The 5,102-nt window shown below is 47.4% G+C and overlaps 1 pseudogene; it reads left to right on the top strand.

Annotated features, from left to right (window-relative positions):
- The first annotated feature begins 2,077 nt into the window (after positions 1 to 2,077).
- Positions 2,078 to 4,868, top strand: LOC147984054 (uncharacterized; annotated as a pseudogene).
- The last annotated feature ends 234 nt before the right edge of the window (positions 4,869 to 5,102 follow it).

The following is a 5,102-nucleotide window of genomic DNA, read 5'->3' as shown; positions in this document are numbered from 1 at the left end:
TTTGATCTGAGGGGCCTCTGGCCCGATAGCACTAACCATCACGTGGGCATAGTATGGGCATTCTGCGTCGTATACATCAGCCGAAGCTTAATAGACGCTAGCGACTAAGCGGCACGCGCCGGGTTGGACTGCGTAAGCTCCTGCCTTGTTGAAGGAGGTAGCTAGGTCTGCTCACCGGCCGCGTTTGCAACGTGCATGAGTTCCCGGGGAGATGGCCCATGACCCCTGGGGGCATAGGTTTAATCCGGCGTGCTGGCCTCTTTATTATGCCTAGGTCGGGTTGCGGCGTATTGTTTGGCCGAGGCCGGGCATGACCCAGGAAAGTGTGTCCGGCCGGAGTTAATCGAGCGTGGTGGGTAAGTTGGTGCACCCCTGCAGGGAAGAAAACATCTATCAATGGCCTGTCCTACGTTAACGGACACTTGGAGTTGTATCTCGATCGATACAACTAGAGTTGGATACTTGAGATGAGACATGGAGATGAGACTTGGTTATGAGATGATAACTGGATAGTATGGCTCTGGGATTGCTTTCTCGCAGGGAGTCGAGAAAGGATCTCTGGCCGAGGTTGATAACACTACTGCTACTTTACTTTATGTTACTCTACTCCCTCCTGTTGCTGCAAGATGGTGGTTTCCAGAAGATGCTAGTCTTCGATAGGCTAGGCTTTCCCTTCCCTTCTGGCATTCTGCAGTTTAGTCCACAGATACAACCCATTCCTTTGATACAGATGCATACTTAGTTTAGATCTTATGTAAGTCTTGCGAGTACTTTGGATGAGTACTCACGGTTACTTTGCTACTTCTTTTCCCCCATACCCGATTATTGCGACCAGATGACGGAGCCCAGGAGCCAATCGACGCCACTGATGACTACTACTACCCGGAGGATGCCTACTACTACGTGATGGCCGCTAACGACTTGGAGTAGTTAGGAGGCTCCCAGGCAGGAGGCCTTGCCTTTTTGATCATTGTTGCTTTTGTGCTAGCCTTCTTAAGGCAATCTTGTTTAACTCATGTCTGTACTCAGATATTGTTGCTTTCGCTGACTCTTGTGTTTTCGAGCGTATGTATTCGAGCCTTCGAGGCCCCTGGCTTGTAATATAAAGCTTGTATTATTTTAATTTGTGTGTAGAGTTGTGTTGTGATATCTTCCCGTGAGTCCTTGATCTTGATCGTACACATTTGCGTGTATGATTAGTGTACGATTGAATCGAGGGCGTCACAAGTTGGTATCAGAGCCGACTGCCTGTAGGTAGCCCCCTTTCCAACTCCTTGGCCGAAGTTGAGTCTAGTCACTAAAAAACTCTTACTAACATGGCTGTGTGTCTTACGGGCCCACGTCGCCATATGGGTGGTATTAGGATCTTTTACTCCTCGACCTTTACTCTGGGACTCTGATGTCTCTTCTATTCGGGTTTAAATGGTTTTACTAACTCTAACATTAGGATCCCGTGACCACATTCACCCCAAAGCTGGATAAGCCATAGTTTTTCCTTAGAATAGTATTCTGGATAGTACACACACTGTCGTGGTGACAACAAAGTGGTATCCATCGTACCTCTTTCATTATGCATGTTTCATCATGAATGATCCTTTGTTTTTGCAAATGCTCAATGCTGAACTACCCCCTGTTACTTGTTAGCAGGATGGTTAGACCCGCTGGACGTGGCCGTGGTGCCAACGATCCACCGCCGCCCGAATTATTTGCTGGAATGATGCAACAATTTGAGATGAACCGCCAGTTAATGGAAGGAATGATGGCTCAGTTTCCTCGTCCGAACATGAATCAACAGCCAACCCTAGTAACTCTGCAGGATTTCTTGCGCCTCAACCCAACTATTTACCGCAGCTCAACTCAACCCCTTGATGCTGATGACTGGCTCCGCGACATCACATATGAAATGGAGTCTGCTAGTGTGGCCCCTGCTAGCTATGTCACCTTTGCATCTTTCTTCCTGAAGGGTCCCGCTGCTCAATGGTGGGACAGCCACAGGCGTACCCTGCCTACTGGAACAGTCATCACTTGGCCGGATTTCCAAGCTGCTTTCCGTGCCCGCTTCATTCCTCAAGGAATCATGGACAGGAAGAAGCGAGATTTCCGCAACCTCACCCAAGGCAACAATACTGTAGATGCTTATCAGCGGGAATTTCTAGACTTGTCTCGTTATGCTGAAGAAGACATTGCAACTGATGCTCGTAGGCAAGAAAAGTTCCGTGATGGACTTCACCCTGATATTAAGCTAGCACTGCTCGCTCATGACTTTGCCGACTTTGCCACCTTGGTGAACAAGGCTATTCAGGTTGAGACTGGTCTTCAGGAACACCAGGGATCCCATAGGCGTAGCCGTGACGCTGGCTCATCTTCAGGCCCGTCAGCATAGAAGCGTCGGATATGGATTCCCCACAGCATGTATCGTCCAGCTGCACCTGCACCAAGACAGACCTATGTCGCACCCCGTCTGCCTCCTCCACCGCAGAGGCAACCCCTTTGGGCTGTACCACCCCAAGCTTTTGCTCCCAATCCCAATGATGGTCTGTGCTTCAAGTGTGGCCTTCCGGGCCATCGTTCCAGGAACTGCCCTCAGAATCAGAATCAGCTGGCTCTGCCTTCTAATGCTCGTGGTATCAATCAACCCCGCAACCACAATGCTAGACCATATGGTCGTGGTCTTGCTAATCATGTTGATCTGAATGAAGCTCAAGACCAACCTGCCACTGTGATGGGTACTCTGCTTGTTAATTCAGTACCAGCATCTGTTTTATTTGATTCAGGAGCATCGCATTCTTTTATATCAGAAGAGTTTGCATTCATGCATGGCATTAAATACGAAGAGATGCACACTCCACTAGTGGTAAAAACCCCTGCGGGCCAATGCCAAACCTCCATGGTTAGCCACAACGTTTCAGTTGAAATCGAAGGGTTGGAATTTTTTGCATCCCCCATTATTCTGAAGTCTTCCAATATTGACCTCATCCTGGGAATGGATTGGTTGAAAGCACATATGGCTTCTATCGTTTGCACCACTAAAACCGTCCACCTTCTGCACCCTTCAGATGAGATAGTAAGCTACAATGCTTGTCTGGTTCAAAACACGGAAGCTCGACTTTATGTCTTGAATGCATTGAAAGCAACACCTCTTGAGGGAATCGAAAAGATTCCAGTTGTTCGCGACTTCCTAGATGTCTTTCCAGAAGAACTTCCAGGAAGACCTCCTGCCCGGGCTATCGAGTTCGTCATCGACTTGAAACCAGGCACCGTTCCTATTGCCAAACGACCCTACAAGATGCCACCTCATGAACTCCTTGAACTTAAGGAGGAAATCGACAAATCTTTTCGCAGTGGTTTCATTCGTCCAAGTTCCTCAGCTTGGGGAGCACCTTCTCTCTTTGTGAAGAAGAAGGATGGAACGAACCGTTTGGTCCAAGACTATCGTCCTATCAACCAAGCTACAATACAGAACAAATATCCGCTTCCTCGGATTAATGATCTGTATGATCAACTGGCTGGTTCATCGATATTCTCTAAACTCGACTTGAGGTTGGGTTACCACCAGATCCGTGTTCGTGAAGAGGATATTCCAAAGACCGCCTTCGTCACTCGTTATGGTTCTTATGAGTACACCGTCATGTCTTTTGGCTTGACCAATGCTCCAGCCACATTCTCTCGTCTGATGAACTACATATTCATGGATTATCTCGACAAGTTCATCATAGTCTATTTGGATGATATCCTGGTATATTCGAAGAACAAAGAAGAACATGCTGAACATCTTCGACTTGTTCTAGAGAAGCTTCGAGAACATCAACTTTATGCCAAGTATTCCAAGTGCGAATTTTGGTTACCCGAAGTCACCTACCTTGGTCATGTCATCTCCAAGGATGGTATTGCCGTCAACCCAGAGCGAGTTCAGTCTATTCTTGACTGGACCCCTCCGAAGACTGTCAAGTAAGTCAGAAGCTTTCTCGGTCTAGCCAGCTATTGTAGCCGCTTCGTAGAGAACTTCTCCAAGATCGCCAAGCCACTGACCAATCTGCTTCACAAAGGCGTTAAGTTCGATTGGATAGACAAATGTCAAGAAAGTTTCCAGGCACTCAAAGACAAGCTGACATCTACCCCAGTGCTTGCTCCCCCCTGATTCTCGCAAGGACTTTGTCATCTATTGCTACGCTTCACATCAAGGATTAGGATGTGTCCTAATGCAAGAGCGCAGAGTGATTGCTTATGCCTCCCGTCAAGTGCATCCTCATGAAGAGAACTACCCAGTTCATGGCCTTGAGCTTGCCGCGGTTATCTATGCACTGAAGCTATGGCGACAGTACCTTCTCGGTAATCGTTGCGAGATCTTCACTGATCATCAGAGTCTGAAGTATTTGTTTACTCAGCCAGATCTGAACCTCCGTCAGCAGCGATGGATGGAAGCTATTGCTGACTACAGCTGTGGTATATCTTATACACCTGGCAAGGCTAATGTAATGGCCGATGCCCTGAGCCGTAAGTCTTATTGCAACAATCACATGGTCTTCAAAGCTCAACCCCGCCTTTATGAAGAGCCATGCAAGTTGAACCTTCAACTAGTTCCACAGGGTTCTCTGAATAACCTTGTCTTGGAACCAACTCTTCTGAAAGCAATCAAGTCTGCTCAAGCCAAAGATGCTCATGTTGATTTGATGAAAAATGATCTTACCTTAGAGAAATCCAGAGATTTCTCACTTGGTGAAGATGGAACCTTATACTTCAGAGATCGCATTGTCGTACCCCGGTTCGAGCTTATGACAGAGAAGGTGATGAAAGAAGCGCATGATACCCCTCTCTCTATTCATCCGGGAAGTACTAAGATGTATCTAGACATCCGTCAGAAGTACTAGTGGTCTAATATGAAGCAAGACATTGCTCGATATATTGAAGAATGTGACGTTTGTCGTCACGTCAAAGCAGAACATCAGAAACCGGCTGGACTTCTACAACCGCTTCCGATTCCTGAATGGAAGTGGGATAAGATCCAAATGGACTTCGTCACTGGCCTTCCCAAGTCTCAGAAAGGTAACGATGCAATCTTTGTCGTCATCGACCAATTCTCGAAGGTTGCTCACTTTCTGCCA

This window comes from Triticum urartu, chromosome 2A (assembly GCF_056163025.1).
Source record: "Triticum urartu cultivar PI428250 chromosome 2A, HENAU_Tu73, whole genome shotgun sequence".
Lineage (NCBI taxonomy): Eukaryota > Viridiplantae > Streptophyta > Magnoliopsida > Poales > Poaceae > Triticum > Triticum urartu.
Note: the sequence above shows the minus strand (reverse complement) of the source record. Positions and strands in the feature narration are given on the sequence as shown.